The sequence below is a fragment of the Dermacentor albipictus genome, chromosome 1 (genome assembly GCF_038994185.2).
Source record: "Dermacentor albipictus isolate Rhodes 1998 colony chromosome 1, USDA_Dalb.pri_finalv2, whole genome shotgun sequence".
NCBI classification, from domain to species: domain Eukaryota; kingdom Metazoa; phylum Arthropoda; class Arachnida; order Ixodida; family Ixodidae; genus Dermacentor; species Dermacentor albipictus.
Window position 1 is genome coordinate 77,107,302 of NC_091821.1, and position 16,423 is coordinate 77,123,724.

The 16,423-nt window shown below is 44.7% G+C and overlaps 1 long non-coding RNA gene across 1 annotated transcript in view; it reads right to left on the bottom strand.

Annotated features, from left to right (window-relative positions):
• The window catches only part of LOC139055336 (uncharacterized), a 31,716-nt gene extending 15,991 nt beyond the window's left edge, over positions 1-15,725 (bottom strand). The window contains exon 1 of the long non-coding RNA XR_011511682.1: positions 15,355-15,725. This is a non-coding gene — a long non-coding RNA (uncharacterized lncRNA). The remainder of the gene's footprint in view (positions 1-15,354) is intronic.
• Positions 15,726-16,423: the final 698 nt, after the last annotated feature.

The window sequence follows — 16,423 nt, forward strand, 5'->3', positions numbered from 1 at the left end:
AGAAGGCATTACCGACATTAACACCTGGATGCAAGCTCTACGCACTGATGTTCAAACGGCCACTCGGGTGGTAACTACAGATGCCTCAGTTGAACGCATGGATAGCCGCCTCGCCCATCTTCTGGAGGCTAAAGCCTCCATCCTAGCTCGATGGAAGGGGCAGCGCCTAAACCGTCGCCTCAGAAGCAAGATCTCGAAACTGAACACAGCCATCGAGGAGCATTGTCAAATCCTCAGCCGGCAACAATGGACTGAGCTGTGTAACACGGTGGATGGACAACTTCATCGCCCTTCCTCGTGGCAACTCCTCAAACATCTGCTTGATAATACCACCACCCGCACCACCCAACAGGATCGGCTGCAGAAGCTCCTTTATACGGAGACCCTTAAGCAAGGTCCACAACAGGTGCTTGACTACCTCTGCACCAGATATATCTCCAGGGGACAAGTCAGTCCACACAGCAATTACATCGGTAGACCCAACCCAACACTAGACGCCGATTTCAGCGTATCTGAAATACACGCCGCTCTACGCAAGCTTAACGGTCGTTCTGCTCCAGGGCCAGACGGGGTCACTAACAAAAGCCTTCGCAATCTCGATGACGAGTCCGTGTCCCATCTGACTGACTACATCAACGATTGCTGGCGCAGTGGTGCCCTTCCAGCCGCCTGGAAGACTGCCAACGTTATCTTAATCCCAAAGCCTGGCAAACCATCTAGCCTCAATAACTTAAGGCCCATCTCCCTCACTTCATGCGTAGGCAAGGTGATGGAACACGCCTTCTTAGCACGCATCAACAGTCACCTCGAGGACAACTCTCTCTATCCCCACACCATCATTGGATTTCGCCCTCACCTTTCTACTCAAGACGCTATGCTGCAGCTCAAACATCAAGTGCTCAACGATCGTTCTCGTAACATGAAAGCCATTCTCGGACTCGACCTCACTCAAGCCTTTGATAACATTTCCCATGCAGCTATCCTTGATCAGGTCTCCAACCTCCAGCTGGGAGAGCGAGCCTACAATTACATCCGTGACTTTCTCTCCAATCGCACGGCTACCCTCTCGGCCGGGGATTTACGATCAGACCAGCTTCCCCTTGGCAGCAAAGGCACCCCGCAAGGTTCCGTTATCTCTCCCATGCTCTTTAACTTAGTCATGATTGGCCTTGCCAAGCAGCTACAGCAAGTCGACAATATCAACCATACCATCTACGCCGACGACATCACCATCTGGTCGTACCGAGGCAGTGATGGTCAAGTGGAATCGGCCCTCCAAACGGCGATTGACACGGTTGAAGCCTATCTCCAAGGGACTGGACTGCGCTGTTCGCCGGCTAAATCGGAGCTTCTGCTATACAAGCCCATTCAGCGGGGTCGCCCTCCCAAACACCAATCTGATCACCGACCCTGTGACGCCATCACCCTACGCCTTCAAGATGGCAGTCCTATCCCAAACGTCCCTAGTATCCGGGTTCTTGGTCTCACCATCTCTACCAACGGCTCCAACGCCTTGGCTCTCAACAAGATCTGTGCCCAATCTCAAAACACCCTACGACTTCTTAAACGTATATCTAACCGTCGAGGAGGACTCAAAGAAGAAAGCCTTCTCCGACTCGTCCAATCCTTTGTCATATGCCACATCACCTACGTTGCTGCTTACCTCAACTGGTATCGGGCTGAGCAGAACAAGCTCGACACCCTCATACGAGGGGTCTACAAGCAAGCACTTGGTCTCCCACATTGCACCAGCACTGAACTCTTCAACCAACTGGGAGTTCACAACAACCTTTCCGAACTCATTGAAGCCCAACAACGCTCTCAGCTTGAACGGCTCACCCATACTGAAACGGGGCGCTTTATTCTGTCCACGCTTGGCTTCACCTACCATCAGCAACAGGGCCCCAAACAACCGATCCCGACCGACATCCGTAGCTGGATCTACATAGACCCTATCCCTAGGAATATGCACCCTGAATATAACAGGGCCCGGCGCCAAGCTCGGGCCGGAGCTATCATAAAAGCCCTTGCCAACGTACCTGGCGTCACATTTGTTGATGCAGCCCGATACTCCCATGGCACACGATTTGTGGCCGTTGCCACACGTGATGGAGCCCTACACCATGCCTGCAGCGTCACTACCCCCACTGCAGAGACGGCTGAAGTGGCCATCGCCCTGGCCACTTTAGATCCCACTTGTCACACCATAGTGTGTGACTCTCGCTCAGCCGTTATTACTTCAGCAAAGGGCGTATTTGTCCCCAAGCTCTTCGCATCCTCTGCCAGGCACCACATTCTGAAGACAGCATCATCTCCCTAACATGGATCCCGGCCCATGCGGGCCCTGTCCACCCACACCTCCCCAATCTCAACGAGGTCACCCACTCCATTGCGCGAGGCCTAGTCAACCGCGCCGGAGTCACTGGAGATGAGTTGGACACCAGGGACAGTCTGACAACTTATAACGATCTTGTTAAGGCCTTTTACCTGAGTCGCCGAATCTTCCCCCCGCCTCACCCAAAGTTCAGCCGGGCGCAGGCTACCACCCTGCGTCTACTACAAACAAACACGTACCCTTCACCCGCCCGCCTCCACCTTATATTTCCGGACGTCTACACTACCCCCAACTGCCGGTGCTGTGGAATTCACCCGGCTACGCTTTCGCATATGCTATGGGAGTGCCCAGCACAGTACGCACAGACTAACACCACGACTCTCTCGTCGAGGTTGCATGAGGCTCTGCGGAGCTCCACCCTCGACGACCAAACCTGGGCGACCCAGCACGCCCGCGAGGCGGCGGCGAGGCAAGCCCTCGACGTCCCTTCGTGGGAGGCGTAGGCCCGGCCACCATAAAGTGCTGGTTCTGCAATAAAAGTTTATTCCTCCTCCTCCTCCCTCGCGCCTACCTGCTCCGGCGAGCTGATTGGAGGCGCAAAGTAGAGTGCCGCAACGCGATTGAATCCGTTGTGGCGGCCCAACATGTCATCAAAACGTCAGGGTGCACGGTAGGTTTTAGTACTCCTGGTTGATTTTTTTTTCTTTCGATACACATTCTAAATCAATGTTCTAAATCATTCGAATCTATTCAAGTAAACAAAAACATGGCTACCACCGCGGCACTTTCGCTTTATGCCGCGCTCAAGTTTCTGGATTGTGGCATCGAATCGCAGTGTTGCGCTATGCGTGTCCGTTCGGCGAGTCGCATCAGGGAGAATGCCTCTCAAGCGTGTCGAAAGTTGAAGGCAAATGTTGCAGGCCTCTCCGAAAGGTGCGCTGCGTTGCTACACTGCTGACTGCTTTTGCGGCAAATTGTGCCCTGAGGTGGTCGTTCTAGCGCTTAGGACCCCGAAAGCGCTACGTACATATAGGCGCTACGTTCACCTATAAATAGACGCTAAATAACAATTTGACTTGGCTCATTTTCGTATATTATATTTAAATAGGTGACGCTAAAGTGATGAACGCGACGAGAGGTCTGAATCCATGTCTGTATAGATGCATGTCAGTGCCAAGGGCAATGCTTCCGTTACAGTGTACTGTGCTTAATTCCCTCATGGCTTTCGTTCTGCCTGTGCGGACTTCGCCTATGTCCGTAACTGTGGTGAAGTGATTGTGGCTGTTTGATATCCTTAAATATATGAGAGCTTGTGGCGAAGTGATCGAGTGTGACCGTAGTAATTCTGCCCATATGTAGTGTTTAGCGGACTTCACCTGTATCCGTGACTGATCATATGTTGCCCAATAGCTTTGTGGAATGTGACATGGTTCGTGTGGATGCCGTCGCAGCGTTTGCCAGTACCTGGGTGGCGCCTGTGCTAGTGATTGATGGCGTTGCCAGTAGCTTTGTGGAAGTTGATGTACCTTGTGTGGATCTCGTTGCCTTAATTATAGGTGACGCTGCCTTTAGAAGCGCGTACGAGCACGAGAAACTTCACCGGTTTTTGTGTAAAGAACGTGGAGGTCTCGAAATGTTAACTAGAAAACCAACCGGTAGCAAGTCAAGCCTGCGTTTTGTGGTTGTGCGAGCAGCAGAATGACAAAAAGTTCATTACATAATGTCAGTTCCATAAAATCAGCTTTGCCGCAATACAGTCATGCTGTGCGGTGAAGCATACGTAATGTATTGCGGTGAAGTATACGAAAAAAATGGACAGGGGTCGCTGCGTTACTGTAGCGATTTTATTGTTTTATGGTCATGGCCGTGCGCTTTTAAAAGGCGCGAACAAGGAGGAATCGCGGTCTAAGCGCATGACACGAACCTTGCAGATGCATCACTTGGAAAAAAAAGGAAACGAATTGGTGTGAGTGACGCCGAAAAGAAAGCCTTGACTTCTGTGTTATCAAAGCGGTTACAAAAATATTCAATCATATTCCAAGCTCCTGCCTTATTTACGATTGTTTAGTGTAAATGCACATATTGTGCACCAGCCTTAGCAACAATTCTGATGTACTTTAATGATGTAGCTTTAATAACATGTGGCAAGTATATAATTTGTGTTGTGTAGTGTTGTGTTGTTTATAAGCTGCTGCTTTCACGTGGTAATGTGTACATTGGCCGGAAGAGTTGACACATCCTCTGTATAGAACATAACTCCTCGAAAGGTGAACCACCTGTCAAGCCATCGTCGTTCTTACCGTTGTGCATCAGATTACACAAACATGGGGATAGATATATGATACACAAAAAGTAGCTCAGCCTTAACATATCCAGATGCATGCACAGGAATGCGGGAGTCAACCGTCTATCTCTCTAACTCAGGTTGAATGTGCATACTTGAGTAACATGTAACACATATGTTGGGTGTCTGGTTCAGCGAGTGAGCATGCTTCAAAGGATGTACGTTCTTGTTGCCATAAGCAACAAAAAGGCGTAAGCATATAAACTGCTTGCTGGAGGTATTCTTTATAGCGTCAAGGATATTATCGTGCTGATAACTCTGTGCACAATAATTAGAAAGATCACATGATGTCTGACATGTCTTCTTGCCACCACGAAATCTTGTCAGATGCATAACACAGGACAGACACCATAGACCTTGGCCAGCCATCTCCTATTGTGGTTTTGAGCAGACTTGTCCAGAGACAAAACATGCAACTTTTATCTGATTAAATGTAGTGTATGTTGCACAAAATTAGGAGACCATGTCAGGTGTTATTGTTGACACATATATATGTGAGCCTCATAAACTAATGCCAAAAGAAAGAGAATAATACCCATGAAATACACTCTTGGTATGACCACAAGACCAGTCTCTTGCAGAGTTAAATAACAGCCATGTGGCAATAACATGATATCAAGCTGAACAAAATTTCAATAATTTACTGATGTTCACTTTGCCTTCATACAAGGGGACACCCAAGAATCCAATAGTTTTCTTTGTGCAATATTGCACTGATTGTCTTGAAGCACAATACCCATTGCTAACAGAAGGCCTTTCAAATTAGCATCACGTGAGAGCATATTTTTGACAAGCAAGAAAGAAAATGGGGCCAGTTAATTATGGAAGATGCAGATGCAACTCTGCAGAAGTTAGAAAAATAAACCACACAGAATAGTTTCAAACTAAGTGGTTTACAGAGAAAAGGCTGTTTTGTTGAAAATGCTTTCAACACACACACTTTCAAGGTATGTGTACGTGGTGACAGACAAATTTTTTAGATCAAAATGTTGGGAACCTGGATAGAGGCGAGGGATATGTTCAGTAAAACCCATATGTACGAGATCAAAAATGAATTCCTTTCCTTCAGTCAAGGAAATTGGGCAATGATGTTGTCTGGCTTCTCTTGTTCCCTGGATGATGAATACAAACTATATATATATATATATATATTATTGTGTATAATCAAGTATACAATCATTGCATTCTACCTGTGTTAACATATGGGGCAGAATCTTGGAGGTTTCTTGGAGACAAAGAAGGGCATTAAGGAAGGCACTTTCCTGGAGGGGTGTGTGTCAGCCATTGACAGGAATTTTAATGAAATGTATGCCAATCTAGCTAGAATAAAATCTTGAGCTGTCGTGAAACTGGATCAGTTTGGTTTGCCAACGGTCTCAAATGCTGTTAAGGTGGAAAGAGGTCTTCTTTTATCTGCCTTCTTCAGTGTAAAAACACACAATCTAGGGAATCCATTTCAAAACCATTGTGTCGGAATATAAATCGCAGCTTCGTGTTGTTTCAGAATTTCTGCAGACACACCTTAACAGGCTGAAAATCAAGGACTCATTCCTTGCTCCCAGCTCTCAGAGTGTTGTACACTTCCTGCAGGAGCATAGTCTGGGGAAACACACAGGCTTTAGTATAGATGTAGAAGATCTATACTATTCTTTGCCGCAGGTGCATCTCCCGCAGTTGTTAAAGACTGCATACACGACCAAACGAATTAGCTGGAATTTGCTGAAAGTCGTAAAATTCTGGTTGCAAGTTTTCTGTAGCTTCTTGATTTCTATTTAAAGTCAATTTTGGTCTGGCAGGAAGGTAAAATATTTGTCCAGAAATCTGGCATCTGCATATGTTCCTGTTTGCACCAGTGCTCAGTAATATCTTTTTAAGTTACACTGACCAGCAAATGAATCAAAACCTGAGTGGGCTTGCTCCTAAGATTTTCACATACGTCGATGATTATTTGATTTTTGTGAGCAAACGTAACTTTTGCAGAGCTGTCATCGAAGTACTGAAGCTATTTAGAGAACAAGAGCAACGTTTCAACTTCACTTTTGAAGTTCCAGAATAAAATTTGCTGCAACTTCTTACATCAGGCTTACTTTTATGAGGGATCACGTGTGCTGGGGATATCAGGCGAGAACTTCTCAGTCCCTTCTTGATTATAGGTCTATAGCCATTCGAAACTTTACAGTATTGCCACCCATGCAATTAGAGACGGCCTAACCAAGAGCTGTCCTCACCTTATGCTTGAAAGTGTGTGGAATCTGGTGACAAGGCTTAATGAGGCAGCTTGTCCAGTTTCAGGGATTTCTTTATCTTACGACAAGTTCATTAAGGAACTTAAAGCGCAACCAGGGTGGAGGAAGCTTAAGGAGCAAGAGTGGAACAAAGTTGCCATTATCCCCTCTATTCATTGTCATCACAGGCTGATAAAGGTGTGCTTCTAAGTTCCAGGTCAGGATTGGGTTTTCGGGCAAAAATAAGCTGAAGGGAATATGTGAAGCAATAAACAAGCGCATTCTTCACAAGGAGTGTCGAACATGGTGGACTGCAAATTGAAACATAGCATACAGTTTGTCCCTTCTACATGAAATGTTGTTTTCTCAATTCCCTTTTCTTGCGGCCTATAAAATATTATATCGGTAAGACTGGAAGATGCTTGAACATTCGACTAAGGGAGTACCATAGTTCTTTGAAGGGTTTGCACCTTTCTGTGTATTGTTGCAACTGTGGGTGTCATCCAGTTTTTGAAAGTACTATTCTGCTGTTCAGACACTGTGAAAAGCTCTAACATGAATTAATGGAGGCTTACCACATTAGGAAGAAAGGCTCACTATGTGTTAGCCAGCCATCCATTTTGCTGCAAGATAGCGAGATCGTCTTGTTAGATCTTGGATAAAGCCACTGAGCTGCCTCGTGCCTTAGTAATTTGTTTATGTTGAGTAATCAGCCGTGACGTGTGTTGCCGTCGAAACGTGCATTCTGTGATGTGAAGGTTGTTTTGATATGTATCTGCATGCGCTGGGGGGCCGGGTGTTGGTCACATGATGCGTGTTATATATTGGTTGCTTTCTTTCAATAAACTTCATCTGTCAGTCAGTGCTGTATCGTGTCCCGTTCTGTTCCTTTTGTCCGCGTCTGTCGCACAGTAGCTACCATGAAACTTCACCAACTTGCCCGATTTTCCATCTTATTGAGCTTAGGGCAGATAACTAATGGACCATTAGAGTTACAGAATGGGTGCCATGGAATATATATATATATATATATATATATATATATATATATATATATATATATATATATATATATATATATATATATATATATATATTCCTGCCTTTGACAGGAATAACAAAGAGTGGTTCGGCAAGTTGGCATCTGTACCTTGAGGTTGTGGTTCATTCTCAATGAGGTACAAGGAGGTAATAAAAACATATCACGTTTCAAGTGAGACAATGTGAAATAAACGGGCAAGTTTTCTTGTTGACAAGTCTGGCCAATCAAGGCAAGTTTTAGTTGTGGATATGCTTGCAGGATAGGAATAAGCAGGTACAATAAAATGTACAGGTTGGTTTTGCATGGCTTCAAGTAAATATGAGAGTTCTTTTTTGCAAGTATATTCCGGATTGATGAAGCATACTCCAGTCTCTGATCTTGCAAATATATTATACAGTATAAGTTTAAGGGAAACGGGAGTCTAACTTACAGCACAAAAAGCCAAGTGTTCAGTTATCAGCATTAGTCATATAATTGATATGCATTTGCATTAAAAGAATATTAGTAATATGAATACCTATGTACAAGGTGTTTAATAAGAACAGACTGTTTAATTTTATAGGTAAATGTGCTAAAAGGACTAGCTATAATGTGAAAATGTCTTCATTTTACCTTTACTGATGTTGTGTTTTTAACTAGTGATGACACTCTGACGAGACATTAGTCTGTTTGAACTGAAGCGGACCTGCCAGGGTTTGGTTGTTTCACGACAAGACACACAGTCATCAACAGAAAGTTTAATTTTATACGTTAGGTTGTTTCAGAGATCTAAAATAAGAGAAATCAAGGGCCCAAACACTCAGAATTGTGGCATGCCAGAAGTGACAAAAGACAGGTTTGTGAATTGGAGTTGTTAACATATACAAGTTGTGCTTGGTCACGAAGAAAGCATTCAGTGAACTTTAGTAATTGCATGTGGATCAATATTAAGTTCGCTTATTCAGGGGAAGGAGACAGTGGCACAAAGTATCAGAATTTAAAATGCTAAAAGCATACATTCAATGCAAGAACCAAGTTCAAGAGAGGAGATCAAGTTAGTGAACATGACAGTAGTTGTGTTTTGCATGAGAGAGAAGGTCTTATGGCAACCATGTTGACATTTACTGTAGAAGTTTTGTGACACAATTTAGGATTATTGTGGAGATTTAAATAAATGATGTGGTAGGGAGGGAGGTTTGGCTTGGTGATCGAGGCCAGCAATTGTTCCACCTGAGTGTCTCTCACAATATCACTGCTGTAGATCACCACATGCATTCTGTTCTAGAAGCTTAAAAGGAAATGCTAATCAGTGTAATGCATCTGTTGAATGCCGACAACAGTATAATGCTGATGGAGTGACAATGATGGTGTGATTGATGATGGGATGACAATTCTGGAGTCATGACAATTGAGGCATAACAACTGTGGGATGATGAATGCATGCATGGCAATGATTGCGTATCTACTATACAGCGTGTAGGCGGCAGCATCCGACGGCATGATATTACAACTAATTTGAAGTTACAATGCAATTCTGACGGCAGATTGAAGACTGCGAAGGGTGAACAATTGTGCGTCCACTTGGCAACTAAAGAAAAGAATCTGAGGACAGCTAAGCACGTCTTATTTGAGTAGTGAGAATTGTGATTGAGAAAGCATTAATGTCCAAATGGACGCCGCAGAGCAGTCCTTCAAGTTTTGCGCTGCGAGTAATGTACCCTAGAGCTATGTTGTGCCTGAGCCAGCAAGCAGCAGCAGCCTGCAGTGCCAATGCCGCATGCCACCGTCGTCCTGCACGACCAGAGACTGAGGAAGCAACAGTGGCCAAGGCCGGCAGGCACGCGCAGCAGCTAAGCCCTGTGGGGCTGAAGGGGGGGGGGGGCGCAAAAGGCATGGCACTTAATTCCAAGATAAATGTGCCTACTGTAAATGTGTGCACTTGTGTTTGACTATTCAATACTTACTACTCCTATTAGAAAAATGTGATATTTGCCAACCTCCAATTATTTGCGTTGAAGTAGTGGAGAGTTTGATGGCAGCTCGTCTGCTCTGGTCGAAACAGGCATGGCAAGTAGTCTCAATTTAAATTGGAGGCCAACCACAAAAATGAAAACTAAGAGATGGTTCAACTGGAGCTTTGTTCACAATCACTGTGAACAAGGCTCTCATGTGGGAGCCGAAACATCTTGTATCTTTTATTTTCAACTGCTTACTATTATTATTTGCATTCATCTAGTCCTAAAGAGGTGGTAATATATTTGGAGTACTACTCTTTGCATTTTGTTTCCATTGCTGAGGGTTTTTTTTTAAATGTAACTTCATGCACCACACAAGTTCAACTCATACATTTTCATTCTTTCAAGGACGTCACCACTAGCAGAGGGTATTCTTCTGTACCAGCATAATTATTTTGAGATTTCCAGTAAATATGCAGTCCTCATAAACAGTACCTAAACAATTTTAGCCTATATGATTATTCATCAACAATGTACGCTTCATCAACTTCTGACAGGACTCAGTCTTGGCAAACTTGCGAGCTGGCAAGTTTGAGCACGCAGTCACCCCCCTCCATGTTTGTTTCAATGAAGGCTTGCCCTTCGGTGCTACTCTGGATCCACCCCTATTTCCTGTGATTACCACTATGGGCTTCAAGGCACACACCCCCAGGAAAGTTTTCATGCACACGTTTGCTGACAAAGACAGACATTGAAAGCAAGGATGGCATAGTAGGCATGTTGGTTACAGAAGTATTCTATTAAATGCTGGAGAGGGGGAAGGGGGTCTCAGTAAGTATTCACCTAGCAAACATGTCCATTTCATCTTCTGCTGAAGTGCTGATTAGTTGGGGGCGCCTGTCTCCCTTCTCATGCCATACCCCAGCCCAGTCAATCAGAACTTCAGCAGCAGATGAAATGAACATTTCCACTAGGTGGACACTTACAGAATACACCCCCTGTGCTCTGTCCTATCTCTCCGTCCTTCTATACGTATTTTACTCAGGAAACTACTTGTTAGGGATGTTGGTCACTATAATCAATTTTCCAATAGCTCAGCACTTAAATAGGTATGCACTACAATAAGGCACTGTAGAGCCATGCAGCTAGGTTGGCAATTGCCACTGTTATGCACCATACAGGCTCAACCAATGGCTTCACCATAGCTTTCCAAGTTAGCTTTACTGAACTTTGAATGTAGAGAAGGCAGTATATAAAAACAGACTAGCATTTTTCTAATGCGCCTCACCCCCTCTCCTTTCTTGTGTTATTACAATCAATATATTCAACCCAAATGAAGTGAAAAAAAAAGAAATTATGACACTAATTTCATCTCACTCTCTCCTTTTTAAAGGTATAGCAAGATTTTTTAATGGCATTACGAGCTGATACTCATGTTTCCATCTTAATGTACATTTCTCATACTCCAACTAGGGCTACCACAGTTCGCTCACCCACAGCTATCAAGGCCTTACGGCAACTTTGGAAGTTCTCTGAACTGAGTAAATGCTACACATCACATAATTTCTCAATACATTTTCACAGCTGCTTTTAACATTTGTAGTTTCTCATTAAAGCCAGCCTTTCTCTCGTGACCACCTTTAAAGATCTTGTGGTAATGTGTGCCTAGCATGAAAAATGGGTGATTTGTAGTGCTAGTATGCTATGTCTTAGTATATTGTTTTGTGCGCAAATTGCTGATGTACAAGCCTGACAAATACCGCATCAAGCATTGGTGTTTGTTGCTATTTTGCATTCTGTTTCAATTTTACTGCATGTGTACATTTTACCAGTGCACCAGCAGAAATGGTTCAAGGCTGTTCTTTAAAACACTCATGAGCAGTTATCACGATCAATTCCCCATATAAGTGGTTTAGCTGAAGAGAATACAGGAATACAAGCATAATTAGACAGTGAGGATTGTGGGTAGGAACACTTTATTATCAGCACACATTCCTTTTTTATTAACTGCTGTTACACTGCTAAAATCTGCGCTTTTAATAAAAGCACACCGCTCTACTTCATCACTCTATGCCGAGTGCAAGTATCCTGTACCAAGAAGTCAAACCAAGACACGAGATGTTCAGTCTGTGAAAATAAAAACACTTTGAAACACTAACATGTAAAAACTAAAGCACACCCAAGAAAATAAACACAGCACAAGAACAAATCCAATGAATCAGAATTACCTTTGAGAGCAAACACGCAGTTTCTATGGCACAGTGAAGAAAACTTATTCTCACGACTTTTTTGTGTGTGCGCAAAAAGATGAAAGCGCACGTGTTCTCTCCCATTTTGTGCGTCTCTTCTTTTCACACACAAAAAGGTGTCATCTCAATGTGCCCAACTGTCTTTGCATATCGATTACTCTGCTCTCATACCACGATACCTACGGTTAAAGGCTGTAGTAGTGCTTAGCTTGAATGAACCAAGACCAGCTATATGAACTCTGCCGTTGAACATGGCAGTGTAAGGTTGATGTATAGCACATTCATGTGCTATATACATTCTAACTTGATTGCAGGTGAGATAAAGAAAAAGAAGGCATGTAAACAAGAATGTTCTCTGATGAGCTATGCAGAAGTGCTTTCCCATTTGAACAGAAGTTGAGTGCAACTGCAGTCATCTAGTTTTATAAAATATGCCCTAACACTGGTCTCCCAAGCTAAGGCTGCTGTCCAGTTGCAAGAGCAAATCTTTCAATTATGTCTACAGCACACTTGAGCAAAAGGCGGCCAAAATTACTGCACGACTGAGAATGTAACTGAGGCTTCAACAAAGTAGCGGGAAGCCTGCATGGACTGAAGCATGACAAGTGTGTTTTGGGCCTAAGTGTGCACAGCATTCAGTTGCTCATGGATGCTATTTAAAATATTTTATATATTTCAGCTAGTTCTTGGTTTCAGGCAAGAAATGTTCATGTATTCTGCATCCTTTCCACCATTAAATACTCAAACCAAGGGTATGACAGGTCTATTTTCTGACATCTGATTTCTTCTCCGGAAAACTACCCCTCTAAAAAAAATGGCTGTGGCTTAGGTAAGGTTAAGCCCAGGATGCGAAGCATACTAGCCTTTATTTTAGTTGTTGAACCACTGTTTAGCCTGGTGAACTGCTGTTGCTTGGCTATATTTGGTTCGGCTAGACGAAGAAACAACTCATGCATTACTTCTTCGCCTTCAAGAGTGGAACGCGACAGCGTTCCCGTCGACCCGCCAAGGGGTGTAAGACAATGGGCTACAGGGCAGCGACTACGCGCCCCGCATTGGACGCGGTGAGCGTCGAGCAAAGCAGCGTTCGGCGCGGCAACGAAATGTGCGCCTGAGCAAGAGACGCACGCCTTAGAAACAGCGCGTTTCTAAGGCAACACCGCATTCACTAGAGGCGCTTTTGTACCGCTTTGAAGCGTTGTACTCGTGGCTCAGTGGTAGCGTCTCCGTCCCACACTCCGGAGACCCTGGTTCGATTCCCACCCAGCCCGTCTTGCAAGAGTTGAGCCAAAGCCACTTCTCCTCTGTCGTGACGTCACGGTGTCACGTGATTTCATGGTCACCGCCGCGCCTGAGGAGCTGGGTTGAGCCCTCGTAATATGCTTCGCATAAAAAACCTTCACAGCAACTTAACCCCAACCTCTCTTGAGAAAAGCCATCACACTGGTCTTTGAACACTAATAACAGAGTGACTCCTTGCAATGTAATGTTATGCATGTCAGCGCCTTACAAAGTATAGGAAAATTTAAGAATGGCAGTATGAAAGATACACAACAAAGCAAGAAGATAAAACACCACACATGCTGCCTATCAATGTTCATATCTGCATTTCAATGTGGATGCTTTTAGCTGTGAATATGTTCTCATTGTACTGAATGTCATAATATCACAAAAGCGAAGGAGAAGGGTCTTTACATTCTAAAGTGACAATTGTGCTTTAGTATGTTTCACCGCAATACACGTGTTTTGCAGTGAACGGTCACGTAGGGTTTCGGACATCTACGGCGGACGTGTCCTGCAGTAAGGCATGTTCTGTATTGCGGTAAAGCATGTTAATAGTGACAAAAGCTCACCTGGCATGTATGGCTTTAGCCAACAAAAGTTGTAAAAACATCATCCTGCCGCGAAAATCTGCTTTGTTGAGACTAGAACATTAGGTTCCTCGCTGACTGAAACCCTACATTCCCGATTCGCGTGAACCCTTCCCACTATCTGCAAGCTTCACCGCGACACACGAATATGTTGCGGTGATAACAGTGGTCAAACAGGCTAGTGCATATGTTTGCTGGTGGAAATATACCTCGCGGCTAGTTATGCAGTTCCACGCGTGCTAGTACCCCGCATTCGGTGGTCTCCCAGTGACAGCACTACTGGTGCAAAAGCGTCGCTTTGCTTTCGACAACTGCGCTCGGCTAAAAAGAACACCTTGACTTGCATATGACCAAAGCAGTTGGACAGGAAACTACGAAATTACGTAGCTATTACTGAAGGAAGAAATCAAGTCCAGAAAAAAATGACCGTGTAAATATCGGCTTACGAGGTCGGCAAAACAACGGTTCAAAGCGTCACAGCCACAGCCGAAATAGCTCTTAAGGCTTGCCAGTACACTTATTAGGCGACTCGGCGCGCGTAATGTAACAGGAGGCGGTGGGTGCGCGCGTACATCATTAAAGAACACATTATATATGTCCCATGACAGTGGCCCCTCGTCACTTTTGACATGCTTCACTGCAATACTGTTATGTGCGCTTCACCGCGCAACACAAGTCTATTGCGGCGAAGCTGACTTCAGGAAGCCGATTTATTCATTCTATGTTGCGTGGCAGGTCCGCTTATCACGCTTGGAAACATTTGACCACACTTACTGCATTAATTTCTTTTGTTCTTTTCAAGTTTCTTATCATAATGATACTGCATCACGCAGTAGCAGGGCTGATGCCGCGTCTTAATGGTCTTAATCCTTTTATTTGCGTCAGGAAAGCGTGAACCGCGTGCTTGTATGCAGCAGGCACGGCGGCACTGGCTGTTGGTAAACTTCAAGTAACGCTCTTCAGCGCAGTGATGCCATTTGTCTTATTAAAAAGAATACAAGGTGATGATTAAATGAGCGGCAGCAAAGCTGCAAAAAAAAAAACAGTACGAAATTGTTCTAAGACCATCTCGCTTGAGTGAGATGGTCTTAACACGATCTGACGGAACAGCTCGCCATGCTAGTGTTTTCTTAGGTCCTCGTCCTTTCGCGCATCCTTCCCTGAACCAGACTACTGAATGGTTCTGTGCACACACTGACGATCCTGACGGAGGCAATACCACTCACACAGGCTTCATTTGACGCGGCCAGGAGGGCAAAATATGCGCGCAAGGTACCTAACGGTAACGCATCAAACAGCTGACAGCTCGAACATTTTATTACGCGCATACAGAGTGGAAATATGAATTACTCACGCTGTAAGTGGGCACGGAATACGGACCGCTTCGCTGAGCATTCGGTCGTTGTCGGATTGTCGTTACCTATCACGTGTCCCACCAATGCCTCACGTGTGTGGTTCCTACTCACGATGGGGGATTGGCCAAGAAATAGGTGGATTATTCTAAATTAATATGGAGCATAAATTTTCGAATATCTATGGAGTTAGCATTGACAATGGCATTGAATAGCGTAGAATCACAAAACCCCTAGTATTATCTGTTAAAATAAAATCAGGAAAGTCATATCGAATGAGTAATAATTAACACAAAAGTAAAAAAAAACTAGAATTTAGCAGGGCATTCGTTTGGATTCTGCAAGCAATGTTTGGACAGCGACGGCGACGCAAGTCCTGAATGACAGACGCCATGCAAATGATCGGATGTGACATCATAAATTATAGCGGCGGTGACGTCATAGGTTAACGTAGCACCTTTCGTCTGCTGTGACCTGGTTTTTGCACTAGTTCAGAAAAGTGTCGTGCCAGTGCAGCGCCAGTTCTTGAAGTGCGAGTGTAGCGCGATACTAGCGCTTTCGGTGCAGCGGTCAAATCGAGGACAAAAGTGCAGACACCTTGGCAGCAGGTATTTATTCCTGTGTCAAGAAATAAAATGCTCAGTTGTCAGTGCGCCTACGTGGTTGTCTCGTGTCTCCTTCCTTCGGCCGTTGTTAAATTTTTATTTGGCGCATTCGTTGTAAGCGTACAGGCCTTCGTCTGCCGCGACTGGGCGGCTGTGGCTTTTCTTTTGTGGCGTAAACTGCTGACACGCACGTGGTAGGAGCGAAATGCCGTACTAAAACGCTGCTGCCACGCACGGAAGTGACGTCACAGTTATGATGACGTTGTTTAAACAAGTATGGCGTGTTCCGGTTTATAGTTTTGCGCGCGCTGCTGGAGCTGCTTCAGCTTTTCAGCTTAGCTAAAACAGAATTTTACGGTTTCTTACTGTGTTGTGTGATAGAATGTTGTTCTAGTTAGTTGCGCTGGAAGAACGGGATGGTGTTCGAGCTTGCGATCTCGAGCCACACTTGGGTGCAACGCTGGAG